Here is a 15,525-nt window from a genome sequence, read left to right as displayed (position 1 = left end):
TCTGGTCATTTCTGTGATCGTAAAGCTCCCAATTGGATCTTCTATGGGTGCAAACCTATGTCTGGATGTAAAATTCCCCGAGTTAAAGTCTACTAGAGACCAAGTTTATGTGCATGGAACTTGTCACGTCCAAGTTGGGGAATTCCTATTGGAATCCAAAGAAACTAGCATCAATCCATTTTTACATGTTTTGACGTTTATGAGTTATGGCTAATAATAATTATATTTTGACTCTTGATCTAGTTTAGTTTAGCTGATGTTACGTTGTATGATGTGAGTTTTATGATTAGTAAATTATCTGCAATGAACTGGAACTGTTGGTAGCCCAGTTTGAAAGGAAAAGAATCCCCAATTTTCTCGACACAACTCGAAGCAGATCGAAGACACCCCCCCCCCAACATTACCGACACCTCCGAAAAGAAACAAAGAAAAGCAGACGTGTGGGACTCTTTTGCTTGATTGCTTGGCCGTTCCGCTTGTCACGCCACCATTCACGAAGACGACACAGTTTCACTCTCTTCACATCGGCACAGCGCAGCGCGTGAAGGAGGATAGAGATTGTGTGGCCTTTGGGAATGAACCAAGGAAAGGCTAACTTTTTGCCTAAGGTTATTGATTGCCTCCATCTCGGGATGCTACCGCAGCAGTATGGTGGAAGCGGTGTCCGGACACCGGCAGCACTAGTATACTGTGTCTCCCTGTTGTGAACCCTGCGATTGGAGCAAAGATATGGAAAGGAGAGTGGAGTTGTTTTTTTTTGCTGCGTGCTTTTGCGTGTATGGGGTAAGGTACACGGAAGCTGAAGGGACGACGGATGGGGAGCAAGGATTTGCCATGGGATTGCTTTACTAAACTTAGCCACCGTTAGTCTACCCGGCATTACCCGGCCTCGTGATGTTGTAGCGGTGGTGGTGTGCGATCATAAATCCTGACCGTATGAACTGATGGGAGGAGTGGGGGGGTAGGGGAGAGGGAGTTGGGAGACAGAAAATTCATACGTACATACGTACCCATACAAGAACACCCTTAAAGGCTCTGCCACCCTTAACACGTACCGGAAGGAAGTGAAGAAAAGGGAAAGCAAACATCTCTTCCCTCTCTTTCTTTCTCTCGCTCGCTTGTTCCGCATATAATATCCCTACGATCCGTACCCCATCTGCTCGGAAAAGAATGGAAAAGAACCACAGAAAAAGAGAGAAAGGAAGAGAGAGAGAGAAAGAGCATGCCTTTCGCAGGGCGCCGTTGGTGTCGTTTTTTTTTTGAGCAATTGGCAGGGACCGCCTGGCAAGAAAGTCTAAAAGCAAGCAGTTATGTTTTCTCTAGTGAAGGACAATTTCGTTTCGATTTTCTTGGCTGATTTGGAACCACTGTCAAGCGGCATCGGGTTCTGCTGTGTGAGTGAGCAAGCAAAAAGAAACATTTCCCGAAAGGGAAATGGGCCCGGCGACAGCCACAGTACAGGAAGAAGTGGTGAAATGGAAGTTTTCCTTTCTTTTTTGCCACGTTATCTGTTCTTTTTCTGTTAAATGGTGAGCCTTTCGATTGGTTTGCATACGGCGGAAAGCAAAGCCATAGGCCATAGTGTCGAATTTCTAAGGCTCATAAAATTATTGGGAAATGGGGTTTTAGGGCGCCCGGTGTGTGTTGGGTTTGGTTGTTGTACGGTTGGGTGGGTAGTTTGCAAATAAAAATAAGTAGCGAGAAAAAAAGGGATCCTTAAATTTCGGGATTTCTTGTTTCCTATGTTTGCCATCCCTGAAAACTCCTAATGGAGATGGTCGATTGAATATTTACTCTTTTCGAATTTATGCGTGAGTTTATCTTAATTAGTTGTTCTATTGGAAAAAGTTCCTTCAACACTACGAAGAAGTAGAACAACACTGGAAGGCTTAACAGTCGTCTATTATGCCATTAATAAACCATTCACGTTTGTCACCACTGACCAGCACAGGAATAGGAATTAACAATCGTCGTCTCTGAAACAGCATAAACAATCGTTAGCTAGGATGTTTCACATAATCCTTCGATATGATAAGAAAAGGATCTCGGGCACGGCATCTCGAGGGAATCGAAAATCGAAAGCAAAGACAGTTAAAAGCTGTGCAAAATCAGTCCCGTAGCCGGCGCCCAAAAGTGGAGGGAAGGCTGGATTCGTCGATCCGCGGGGTCCGATTGATGAACTTTTTTTTTGTTGTTCGCCTGCTTCCTTTTTCCTTTTGCTGGCTTTTTCTTGCTTCGTATTTTTTTTCGCTCCCCGTTCTCGATGCTTTCTGTTGGTTCTGGTTCCTCTTCCTGCCAGGTTGCTCATTTATATAAAAAAAATTACACACACAGTGTGTTGTGTGCAGAACGAGCAGAAAGGAATCAAATTTTGGTTGCGGCAGAAGGCAAGTGAAGTGTAGTGGTTGCGCGAGCGGAGGCTGCGGCGGCGTCACTGTTTTGTGTTGTGCCAGAGCTATAAATCGAGAATGGACACAACGAAATTAAAAAATAAAAGGAAGCGGAGGTAGCGCGCGACGATGACGACGGTGGCGCGTTCGAGCAAAAGAACAAGAAGCCCCCAGCCCTGCCGCCGCTCTGCCGCTTCGCTTTCGTGTTGGCGAGTTCGTTGTTCCGGGCATGAAGGGCAGCCCGTGGACGGGGGCGGGCGGTTGTGCCCAGGACGGAAGGACGCGAGGAGGAATGAAAAACCGCATCGTTCTCGCGCACCCTTGTGTACGGTTTTGGTTCGCGTTGGAAGGGGGTGAGTAGGGCAAGGGGTAGATAATGGTTGTTGTGGAAGATTGAGGGGGTGGGTGGGGGAGTAGGGTAGATGCTTGGAAAAGAGTGTGTCGTGGCTCGTAGAGGGAATTGTATGTTGTCTCCGTACTCCGTTGAAATGTTTTATGGTTGGTTGGTGGCGATGGTGCTGGTGGAGAAGTGGGAAAAGTGTGTGGGATGGAGAAGGAGGGTTTTGTGTGTGTGTGTGTGGAAGGGAAGGAGACGCATAAAATAGACTATCCTGAGGGTAAGCGAAAAAGGTAAGAATGATTTTTTGTTTGTTGCGTTCAGAGCGCACGGTGGACACAGCAAGCGGCGGAACAGTGCGGTCGATGTGTTGTGTCGGTGAGATGAGCCGCTTTCGAGCAGAATTTATAATACACAACCGCTCGAATGAGAAGACAAGCAGGCATTGGCTTTTGGACGGCGGGGATGGTGGAGAATGTGATGTTTGGTATATACCACCAAGCAAAAAACATACGAACCACCCCCTCCTCCCCCCCTCTAACCGAGATGGGGTGGATGGAAGTGGAAAGAAAGAAAAAATAAACCACAAAACATCTGCACCCGCGTCGAATGAGGGGTTGAATAGGGATGAGGGAGTGAGAGAGAGAGAGAGAGAAACAAAAAGTGCCCATGACTGTCGCACGAATATTTCGTGCCATGCATTCTCGCTATAGTGAGATCGATTTGTGACGGAACGGTTCGATCTCATCCATCGAACGCCGCGAGGTTCACCCAGTAGTCAGATAATTCATGCGCTTCTGGCAAGGGAAAACACAACGGCTACGATGTTGGGGATGATGTTGTTGAAATGAAAAGAATGCGCTTCTTCGGAATAGGGGGTAGCGAGAGAGAGAGACAGAGAGCGTGAGATTGCAGGACGCGTTTTTGGTAATAAACAGAGTCTAGTTTAATTGCAATGCAAGCAAGGGCAACCATTCACTTCGTCCGCAAAAGAGGAAACTTCCACCACACAGTAAACCGATGCTGCTTTTCCCTATTTGCGATCGGAATCGACAGCATTGTTCTTGCTAGCTGTCACAGTGTGTCGAAGCATGATCCGGTGTAATTTTTTTGTTTGTTTTAAAGATACAATTGGCCAAACGTGCAAAAGGAGAACATTTTTTTTCGAGCATAAGCAGATGCCTTCTTCAGCTTCAATGGCGCGCGCGGACAGAGCGCAACATTCTTCCGCCGAGCAAACGGCCTTCTCGGTCACGCATCTCGCATTCGGACGCGTCGCCGCGTACAACCGAACGCGAGTGAGAGAGAGAGAGCGAGCGAGATCGATTAAAACACGAGAGACAAATCCGCCACCGATGCTCTCTTTTGTCGTTCGCTGAGGGGGGAAATTGATGGACAGCAGCAAGCATAAAAAAACGAAAATCATCTATATCTCCTTAATGCGTGAGAAAAAGAGAAAGAGCGAGAGAGCGAGCGTACGTGTTCCCTGGACGGCGATGCCTGAGCGTTAAAAGCGCCGAATATTCCCAATTTGTGGTTCACCTTATTTCTTCGCTCGTTGCGAGTGAACTGCCGTTTCTCTCATTCAGTGAGTGAGAAGTGTTGAACGCGCGAGGACGCATAGTTTTGGCGACTCGTTATTTCGGCGAGAGTGCGTTTGATCCCGCCGGCAGTACTCCGTTCGTGTATGGATGTGTGCGTTTGTGTATGTGATTTAATTTGAGTATATGTGTTTCGAATCAATCGTTCTTATAAGTAATGAATGCGGGTTAGTGCGGGGCAAGAAAGTTTGATTGCAAATGCGTGCGTGCGTGCACACACACAAACGTAGTGTATGCATATTTCTTCGTTTTTTTCTTCTTCTTTAAACAGTGTAGTAGTCGAGTGTTGTTTATGTATATTTGCACACAAAACAACCAATTCCGCAGTAGATGCTCACCTTGGTGTAGTTAGTGCACTAATAATCTACCTGTATTGCTACAAAATCGCGCGGAAAGGTTTTCTGGCTCCATTGTTCGTGCGAGGGAAGAACACAGAAATAATATTCCACAACATGGTGTGGTGTGTACGCAGTGCAGTGTGTGCGCGCGACAGAAAGAAGTGTAGCAAGAAGCTTGCGGTGATGGCGGTGATGGTCCACACCAGTGTGTAATCGCGAATTTGATTGCTCATCAGCCGTCGCCTGCTAATCGCCCTCGTACGCTGCTGCGTGTGTCACGATGGTGATGAGCAGCAGCAGCAGCAGCAGCAGATCTGCTTGAAAAAGTGCCTACCTCTGTGCATGTGTGTGCGTTCGTGGAGAAAAGCAATGCAAGCTAGGATGGAAATGAGAGGAAAGGCAGTGCGTGCAGTGAGGTGACCGAAGCTGACAGTTTTGCTCTAAATGCCACACAACACCCGCGTACGCACAAGTATCCGAACGTATTTTGCTGTTAATTATCTTCGACAGATACACACACACACAGGCACGCAAACAATGTCACGGTAGTTTTTTTTTTATTTTAACATTTCGTGTTCCCCATGGCCGGTATGTGTAGCAATCGTATTCAATCGATGAATTTTTGCTCTACTGTCACAGCCACCGCCGCCGCCATTACGGTGCGTTCAGTTCGATACATATTCTTTTTTGTTATATTACTTCTGCTGTGTTTGTCCCTCGCGTGTGTGTACGGCTTGTGTTTCGATGTGACGCTGCTGCTGCTGCTGCTGTCCTGCTACCTTTGTGCTCTCCCTTGTTCCGGGGTGTCAACGGTTGTGTTCGATCGGATGGCAAACGCGGATCAGTTAAGCAAGAGGGCACGCATACAATCGCACACTGCGAAGAATGAGAGAGGCAAGGGCTCGTGCGTGTTTGCTGGAAAGGTTGGAACGCCACCGTCCACAAAGCGGGTGTGGGGGGCGGAAGGGGATTGTGTGAGTGGCTGGGGGGGATGGGGGAAGAGGGGACAACTTGATGCCGCTCGCGGGACGAATACGCGAACTTCTTGCGTTTGTGTCTCGTTAAAGAAAACGAAAACGAAGGAAGCGCTGGCATAAGAAGTTCACTTCGTAATGATGACGATGATCCAGCGTATGGATGTGTGTGCATGTGTGTGTGTGTGTGCCTCGAAGAGATTTGAGTTTCAAAAAGGCAACCGAGAAGCGGTACAAAACCGCATTCGAAAATCATCAAAAACTTGCCGTATGTGTGGTAGCGACGATTTTGTGTGTTTTTTTTTGGTGGATGAGCTTAAAAGCGAAGAAAGATGCAAAAATGTTTGTTTTGCGGGATGGACGGTGCGTGTGTGTGTTTGTGCTTTTCTCCCGCACGGCTTCCTGTTGATGGGGGGTTGGAGTTGCTCCATCCGGTAAGACGTAAACTCCCGAATCTGAAGGGTTTTACCGCTTTTGCTTTATTCCGTACATAATTTTCCACCCTCTCGGTGTGGACACACGCTTTAACACTGCGTGTTTGTGTGTGAAAAACTGTAAACGCGCCGCTAGTGAAGATTGGTGTTTTTTTGTTTTGTTTTTTGGGCATGTGTATCTATTATCCATATAAGGGCGCTGTGTGCGGTTCAGTGCGGTGGCGATCTTCTTCTGCTTGGTGTGAAAAGGGGCAAATAAAAATTGGTTTTCATTCCTCAATCATGCCTTGCGCGTGACCCCCACCCTTCCCAGTGCTTTGGATGAAATGAAAGGAAGCAAGCAAAAAAAAAAACAAAATGGAACGTACCGAAGAAGAAACAGACGGGTAAATGGATGGGACGCAGCGTCTCATTGCCCGTTCGTTTGGCCCTGTAGGCAAAGTGCGCTTTGCAACCCAAAAAAAGACAATGGGGACCGCTGCTGGGCTAGGGATAGAAGGAAGGAAGGAAGGAAGAAAAAGAAACAAACACACACACACGCATACGCACGCGTTCGGTAACGCTTTTATTGTTTGGAGGAGCGAAGGTACAACAGAAAGTTGCAACATGGTAGAGTCCCTACGAGAAAACGTCCCTTTTGGCTACTGTGATCGTCAATTTTCAGTGTGTTGGTTATGACGAGCGGTACAGCAAAAGGACTGCTTCGATCCTGTGTGTGATTTCAATTTCGTCACACAAACTATAAGCTGCGTTTTTGTGCTCAAAGTGTCACCGGGAAAAGTGCCATGCCGTTCGTACGAAGCAAAGCAAACAAAGATTTGGGGTTTAATTTCACCGTAACCGATGTGATTGTGTTTTGAAAATCCCTCTACCGAGATGACAGATCGTGAAGGATGTGTGGAGAATGTATGTGTGCGAGTCGTTTCATTTTTTTTGTTTACGTGAATCTGACAGCAGATGACGTTTCTCTTCAATGATCTCACCTGCAGCCTTAAAATGCTACGCGCGGTGTGTTCGATTGGAAAACCGATTACTAAAATTTCCACATCCAAATGCAGACAAGCACGCGAAGGTGTGATCTGGATGTGCAATTATTGCCTTTTTGTTGTTTTTTTATATTTCCCCCGGCAAAACAAGCCTCCCCGAAAAGAACAAGCCTGAACACTGCTGCTAATGGGTTGTCATTCTTTCGCGACCGGGAGGAAACATACACACACACACTGTGGTACACTTTTTCTTCCGTTTGCTGTACGGGAAAATGGATGATGCGCGTTGCAGCCAGTGGCTTTATTTTCCATTCCCCCCCGGTTGTGGCAAGTTTTAGGGGGGGGGGGGGGGGGGGGGGGGGGGGGGCGAGAAAGAAAAAAAAAACAAGGTGGAAAGCAGTGGATCGCAACGGAACCAGCGGGACACGGGCATCGATGAAAAGATGGCTTCCTTCTCATTACGAGCGCTTCTCTGCGCTTCGATGTGGTGTGCTCTTTGCTGATGCGAACGAACGAAACCCACCCTAAAACACAGGGGGGGGGGGGGGGGGGGGGGGGTGGAAGGGTCCGGTTTGGGGCCGATGGGGTGTAGGTAGCACAGATGTGGGTTTAACGCTTCACAGAAGGAACAGAGCGCGGCTGGGATGGAAACGGGCGGGTGGAACTGGTCGCGGGGTTGGTGGTATGTACAAGAGAGCCAAGCAAAACCAAGCACCAGTGAGCGACAGATCTGACATTTTGGATTTTTTCACCTTCTTCTCCGGGCGGTAAACGACGGGCGACGAATGGTACGAACCCCGGCGTAAAGATGACGCGGCACGGTGTAAGGGTCCGAACCGGGGGGGAAGCCGAGTGCGCCCCCCTCGCGCTCTATCTCGTTTCTCGGTGTGGTTCTGTGCACTGGTGTGCCTGTGATGTGTACACGGTTCGGGTATCGGTTGCCCTGCGTTACCACCCATCAGCCCGACGCCTTTTGCGGCCTGCTCTGCCCCCAACCGGCTTTAATGGGAAGCGGGCGGGGGGAAATCGTTTCGTCCGATGCCTACTGCTGCGCGCTCATGCTTCCAGCACTGACAAATCTCCTTCCCTGCGTCCGTTTTGTCTACCTTGCTGCTCGACTTTGCGCGCTACCTGCTCGACCTGATGGCATCCCCCCCATCCCAACCACCCCCGGTGCCTCCCCCTATCATCACAGCATCCTGCTGCTTCAAGCAGGAGCGTAAAACGGTACGGTTGGGTCCATCTTTCAACCGATCGAACGTCGACGAACTCCAATCGAATATCGGAATCGAGTGCTTCACCGGTCACGTACATACACCGAGTGGAGATGAAGAGTGAGCGAGCGAGAGAGAGAGAGAGAGAGAGAGAGAGAGCACGCGAGTGAGGACACATGTACACAGGTAGTGCGGGGGATGCTGTGTACCGTGCGGGATGGACGAGGCAGAATATTTCTGCTTCCATCTCGGATGATGTTCATCTCCCCCGGTATCAGAGCGCGTTCGTGAGTGCGCGCGTGTGCTGGTTTCTCTTTCGCGCTCACACGCGCGCACGTATCGCGTCTTTCTCCACGGTTTCACACGCCGCGCGACCCAGCGGTTGCGATATATGTATCGCCATCCACCCAACCCTCACCTCACGTGCGCACACGGGTCAACCAACCGATGCATTACGTTTCTGCTTCAGCTGTACAATTTTGCGGTAAGTGTCAACAACGAATATAGGGGGGAGGTGTTTGTGGAAGGACAAACAGGGTTAAGACGAAAAAAAGGTGAACTGCGAATGTGTCGGGGTATACTGTGTGTGTATGTACGGGGGGTGGTTCAATTTATACTTCACCCCATCCTGCACACTTTCCCCATTGCTTCTTCGATCAGCATCACAGCCTCTTTTGTGTCCCGGCAGTGGAAATACATACAACAGTTTCCCGTCCAGTGTGGCGCCCCATTCACCTTTCCCAACTGGGCACACGGTTTCACAGAGCTAGAGAAGTCTTTTCTGCTTCCTCTCACGAAAAATTCATCAAACAAAAAAAAACGTGCCGATCCGTTCCCGTTTGTCGATAAAATTGCTTTTGTCACAGCATCATTTTCCTTTCGGGGGGTTTTTTAATTGAAGACAGTTTTTTCTTTAAATTAATGTTGGATTTTATTTCCTTAAGTGCTATTTGCTCAAGGAATTGTAGAATATTGATATTTTGCTCATAGGATGGAAATAAGTGATTGCTCGATCGATTCAACCACATTTAATTACGGTTGCTTCGATTGCTTTTGCACCTTTTCATCCATTAAATCTTTGCACTGGAGCCGTGACTCTCGCTCATAGTGCTGATATATTCGAAGACTTTTAAATAGGACAATCACAACAAGGCAAGAGGAAAGAATTGCTTATAGGAGATTTACCATATGTTAAAAAATGTCGTCAAACTGTGACAGGAAAAACGAAGTAGCAAATTTTAACTTCAAGCTTCAAAAAGGAAAAGTGACATAAGAGATCAAACTTATTATTGCGAAATATGCTCTGATAAACCTAAATGGCCTACGGGTATTGTCTTATACATACATACATATTTGCTTCTCATGCGCTACAACCAATTAACGGTATTGGCGACTGAACTGCTCCCACTCAAGTACCGTCGTCTCCCAATCCAGACGCATCAACGCCTTAATTCCTTCTAAATTTGGCCATAACACATCTCCCCTGTCGTCTCAGCATTACTCATGTTGCTCTCTTCCAACATCTTCCTCTCGACCACGGCTTAGCAGGGTTTCGTCAGTTTTGGGCAGACTGGAGCGCCAGAGTTAACAAAGTGACTTTTGTAGTTTTGTATATTTCAATGGCAAAGATCCCTCAAGCTATAGAATGTATTGTAGGCAGCTAGCACCCTAGCGAGTACCTCAACATCAATGTTGTTGTCAATGCTGATTTTTGATCCAATGTTCCCAAGACTTACGATAGAAATTTTGGACGACTTTGGAGGTTGGATCACCTATCTAAAAACGAGACTTTACTAGCTGCCTTCTCAGTAAGCATATCATAGCTCTGGTAAGCATCCGCCATGTATGAGATCCTTAAGTCAAAGTCGTCTATTTCGGCCGGATCTGGATTTACCTGGAAAAAGATGACTTTCTGAAGATTCTGACGATGAAATTGGAGATTTCTCCAATGTAATTAAATTGAAGAGTTGCTTGGTGCAGATCCTTGGTGGTAGTAAAATAGCTCTGGGTCTTCCTTTCACTCAAATCCGCCAGGTAACATTAGTCAACTTGACGTGTTTGGTCAGGATTCCAAAAGAGATAGCAGAGATATAGCAAAATCGATTCTTCAATGCTTAATTCTTGATAAATTTTCCCATACGACCTTGAATTCGATAAAGAGATGGAAGGCTCTTCCATCATTTGCTCCATGGTGAATGATTTCCCTTTCTTCCTCAAGGAATGCTTATTGATTTTTCCAAGTATTTCTTCTACGAATGGGACAAGCTTGACCTATATTTAATACATCTTATAACGATTACAACGAGAATTGGTTTTGGGAATAAATAGTTGGAAGATGTTTAATGTGCGTGGGAAAACGATTTCCAGTGCAAAGGGTTTAATATGGACCTTTCGTTTGAGCTCTTGTACAACTACGAATAACTCTACCAGCATTCATTGGTCTCATCTCAGTAGGTTTTTTTTACATTCACAGTTCACTAAAGCAAAAGAAGCATTGCAAGGCGTTTTTTTGGAGATATTTTTTTTTTGATTCCTAAACCCTCTGCACCACTCTCACTCTGTCCCTGCTCCTGTTCTCAATCAGGGCGCTCCATTTGTTTATCTCCGGGCAACAGCGAAATCCCAAAAGGATGACCGTTCCGAATGGAAAAATGAAGAAACAAACTTTTGATTGATGATTCGTTTGCGCGAAACATACACAACGCGCGTGAGGTTATTATACCTACGTATAGGGGGAGGGTTGATTTTTGTTGTTCTTTCTTTCGATGCTGGTGATTGTTCGTATCCGATCCGGTTGGAGAGAGTGGCGTTCTGTAGCCGTTTAGTTTAGTGCACATCTTGAAACAACAGCTAGAGAGAAATGAAAAGTGTCTACAAAACAAGGACGGGAATGATTCCCCATTTCGCTAATGTTTGGTTTTTATTCTTTTCTGTATTCTGCTGCCTGGTTTTTACTGTGTTTCGATGTGCGAGATGCGCCGGTGCTTGGCCAAGGAGGGAATATGTTTCCCGGGCTATGCTCCAAAGAAAAAAAAACGTCATCCCTTCGTACCACCACTCCTCCGCAAAAAAAAAGGTTCGCTTGCTCCCCAGATGCCACCATTTTTGTGTGTTTCTGTTTGTGAAAAGACGGAAAAGAATAGCAAATTTCCAGCTCTTGCCAAATGATGATGGTACAAGAAAAGGACCCTGCAGCTGCAGCATCATGTATTCCCTTTGGTTCTCCACTCCGTTCATCCTTTCCCCATTCACACCGCCAAGAAAGATTTGCAGCGTCCAATTTGTGCTCAATGTTTGAGGTATTTTTTGTTGTTATCTTGTCTTCCCTTGCTCTCTCTCTCTCTCTCTCTCTCTCTCTCTCGAAAAACCCTCTAATGGGTGGCCACATTTTGGGGCCAACTGCCCAAAAAACGAATGCAATAGCAACCGCAACCACTTTTCGGATCCTCTGTCGACCCGACCGGACCGACTGCAGTAAAGTTCACCGTGCAGAGCGCTGCATACACGATGCTGGTTCGGAAGGGTTGAAATTTGTTTTTTTTTTGGTGTTAGTTTTGCTTTGTTTCAGTGCAGCCCAAAGAGTTGCATGGAATGATGTAGGTTTTTTTTATCGGCTTTTATGCTCCGCGGTGTTGTCCTTTGCAGCTTGCAGTGGTAGAAATGGATGGTGTGATGCAGCGATGAGTTTTTACTGTGCAAAAAATCCTGTTTTGTACTATCTAGTGAGGCCATGGAAATCGTTTAGTTTCGCATGGTGAACTAGGATTTGGCACGAAATATCAGTGAAGATGCAGTTTTGAAACGAAAGATACACCCGTTCAGTAGAGAAAATAAGAGAAATCGCTTCCGTTCGTTACATCGAAATCAGAGGAAGAAACGAAGAAATAGAAATACTCTTGGCCAATTGCCAACACGGTCAAAACCTTCTTCTCGTTCGACATCGGATCTCGCTTGTCTGAATCGAAGATTGTAATATTATTTTTCCAATACGCATTTATGAAGCAACTGCCTTCTAAAAGCTCAGTTTATACATCTCAGAAGGCCTTGCAAAAGCAAACCGACGGTGCGGGGGAAGATGGGGAAGATACATTCGAACACGTTCAGAAGCAGATCGTTTTATTCTTCAGGTTTGTAAGACTCCGGTGCAAATTCTATAGTAATTAAACCCGGTAAGGCGGTGTGTATACCGGTATCCGCCTTAAGAAGGGGTGCACACCCTTGGGGAAGGGAGGAATGATGGTGAGATAACTGCATGTTCAACCGCCCTCACCAACGGAAAAGGGGTTTTTGCTCACTCGAATTCGAGAGTGATTCCTTTTTACAGCGACAGAGGGGAGAGAGTGAGAGATGGCCGGTGTAGACGACTGCCTTGCTGTGTATGTCGACCTGTATGTATGCCGAATGTATGCCCCCGCGGTTATTTAGAAGGGTGTGAACGAAGTGGGGGGTGGCACGTTTGGGGGTGGAGGGTTCGCTTCAACCCTGGAACACACAAGTTCCTGGGTGTTTCAACTTGTTTTGGGCCGGTCGCCTGAGCGAGAGAGGCCAACAGTGAATGCGCACTTCTGAGCATAAGAAGGGAAAGGAAGAAGAACGTCGTGATGGAGTTGGAAAGGGGGGGTTTTCATGGGGATGGTGCGTGCTGATGACGAACGAACGAACGTACCGACCGTACGAAAAACCGAACGGATGGACGGTGAGCTGTGAATGATGGTGGCAATACCGGGCAATAGCGGCAACAGCAGCAAATCGATCGTACACCAGATATATCCTCACGACGACGACGACGACGACGATGGTGGCGACGATTCCATGATTCACGTCCATATATTTTGCCCGTTTGCCATCACCGTTTTCTACTTTTCGTTTGCTGCTGCTGCTGCTGCTGCTGTTGATGATTCGATGCTCTCTCTCTCTCTTTCCCTTCTTCCCTCTCTCTCGTGCTTTCTTCCTTCGTCTTATGCCCTTACGCTACGAAACACTTTTCATTCTCGCATCGTAATCGCGGCATGGCTTGCTTTATATCCCGTTGAGGATGGGAACCACTCTTTCACATACCAGTCAGTCAGTCCAATCTCACTATGGGATGTTTGAGATATAAAAAAAATAATAATAACGAAGGGAAAGAACACACACACCCGCAATTGGCGCCCACTACTCGGGGAATTGGGGGACACTTTTACAAAAACCCTAAAACCTACCAACCTTTCGCATCATCAATTAATTTGTACTACACAGTTTTAATCGAAATCTTATTTGTTTTATCCGTTCCCTACCCCGGCGTTTGTTTGGTTCATAGTGCGCCATTCGTTGCTTTTGGAGGATGACCAGAAGGAAAAATTGCACGGCCGTAAGTAAGGATTACAGTGCGGCGCGAGAGGTTCGCGAACGGGAAAACGGGGTGTCCTATGGGGTGGTTTGTCATGTGGGATCGAAGTTTGAGGTAAGGAAAGGAAACGAGCATTATAGGCAGGACCAAACGGAGGAGAAATAGTTTTCGCTCTCCCCCCGCGTTCCCTATGCTTTCCATCTTCACCTTTTTCGGTTGAGTTTGTACCGTCCCAACCATTTCCGCGTACGGAAAGCGGGGTGAGTTTTATGTATATGTATGCAATCAGCGAGTGAGTGTGTGCGTGCGTGTGTATTGTACGCAAACATCACCCTTTGCGTTTCTTCATCCGTCTGCTTTTTGTCGGCCCCGATATGAATTCGTTCTTTTCACCTTTTTCCGGTGGCGGTTTTGGGTTATTTCGTAGTTATACAAAGACAGAGAGAGAGAGCATGTGTGTGTGAAGGAAAAGGAAGAAATATAAGGGTTTTTGGAATGGAATTCTCGTCCTCATAGGTCCATGTTGTAGTCGCGTCGTCAATGGCATAATCATTTTTTTCCACCTTTTACCCTTTTTTTTGTTTTAGCCACAGCAAGAGCACCCCTTTTTCGTTTGCATCTCTCCGCTTTATCCGTGTCCTGGATTGTTGTTGGAAATGGATAATTCTGGGTAGAAATAGGTAAAAAATAATACCATTAGCTTTGACCGAATGAAATTTCTATCCTTTTGCCTGGTGTGAGTTCATTTTCCAAGCGCAAGCGACAGCTTTTCACCTGTCAAAAGCATGTGGAAGCATCATTCACTCATCGAAATCTTTTGCAGAATACTAGGGAAAGCAATGGAAATTTCATTTTTCTTGATTAAATGTTATTTTTTTGTTCAAGATATGCTCTTTTATGTTGCAATTATCTCGAGCAAGTTTTTCTTTTGTAGCTGATGAACTGTCACCCCGTCACTACATGCTTGGCAATTGTCGCGTTTGCGAACGCGTTGTTTATACCGACATTGTTGAAGCAAGTTCAACATACCAGTAATAAACTCAAAAAAAGGGTAAGGCTATAATAGCCTAAGGAAATTTTCAAGTTTTTAGATTTTTTTTATTTTTTTATTATTTTTTATTATTTTTTTTATTTAAAGCATTACTTGAATGAAAAGAAACACATTGCAACCGATTGGCATTAAAATAAATCAATTTAATTTTTTTTGCAAAATTTCTCAAAAAAAAACGTAAGGGGTAAGCCTTATGAAATTTTCGAGTGGAAAATTTTTTTGAAATTTTTTTCAGATTTTTTATTCTTTTTTTAATTTAAAGCATTATTTGAGTGAAAACAAACTTATTGCCACAAATTCGCATTAAAATATATCACATTTAAAAATTTTGCTACATTGCTCAAAAATGAGAAAAATTTTACATTTTCTCAAACAGGGTATGGAACTTGGTTCCTCGAATAACTTCTGGCACAGACATCTGATGGCATGGCCGTCCAAGAAGAAAATGTAGCCATTGATGCCATCTATCGACCACAGGTTAAAGATTGGCGATCCGTTGGATACCGACCGAGTTATAGGCAAAATTTGGTGCAAAAATGACCCTTAGTAAATTTTCATTTTTTTTGAATTTTTTGATTTTTTCATTATTTTTCTCTCTTTTTTTTTTATTTCAACCATTATTTGAGTGAAAAGAAACTCATTGCAACCAATTGGGATTAAAATAAAACAATTTTATTTTTTTTTGCAAAATTTCTCAAAAAAAACGTAAGGGGTAAGCCTTATGAAATTTTCGAGCTGAAATTTTTTTGAAATTTTTATTCGATTGTTTTATTCTTTTTTTAGTTTAAAGCATTATTTGAGTGTAAAGAAACATATTGCAACAAATTCCCATTAAAATATATCACATTTTTCAATATTGCTAAATTGTTCA

The 15,525-nt window shown here is 45.5% G+C and overlaps 2 protein-coding genes and 1 long non-coding RNA gene across 6 annotated transcripts in view; 2 read left to right on the top strand and 1 right to left on the bottom strand.

Annotated features, from left to right (window-relative positions):
- LOC125766210 (uncharacterized) overlaps nucleotides 1-15,525 on the bottom strand; it is a 163,432-nt gene that overhangs the window by 64,021 nt on the left and 83,886 nt on the right. The gene's annotated exons all lie outside the window — the stretch shown is intronic.
- The window catches only part of LOC125766220 (uncharacterized), a 65,724-nt gene that overhangs the window by 9,065 nt on the left and 41,134 nt on the right, over nucleotides 1-15,525 (top strand). The gene's annotated exons all lie outside the window — the stretch shown is intronic.
- Nucleotides 4,322-15,525, top strand: part of LOC125766200 (uncharacterized) — a 45,288-nt gene continuing 34,084 nt past the window's right edge. For 2 of the 3 annotated variants that reach the window (XM_049431932.1, XM_049431931.1), the window contains exon 1: nucleotides 4,323-4,432. The gene's annotated coding sequence lies outside the window, so the exon portion shown is untranslated. Of the gene's footprint in view, nucleotides 4,433-15,525 lie in introns of all 3 variants that reach the window. The other variant, XM_049431930.1, reaches the window with a different exon arrangement.

This window comes from Anopheles funestus, chromosome 2RL (assembly GCF_943734845.2).
Source record: "Anopheles funestus chromosome 2RL, idAnoFuneDA-416_04, whole genome shotgun sequence".
NCBI lineage: Eukaryota > Metazoa > Arthropoda > Insecta > Diptera > Culicidae > Anopheles > Anopheles funestus.
This window is presented reverse-complemented; position numbering and strand designations above follow the sequence as displayed.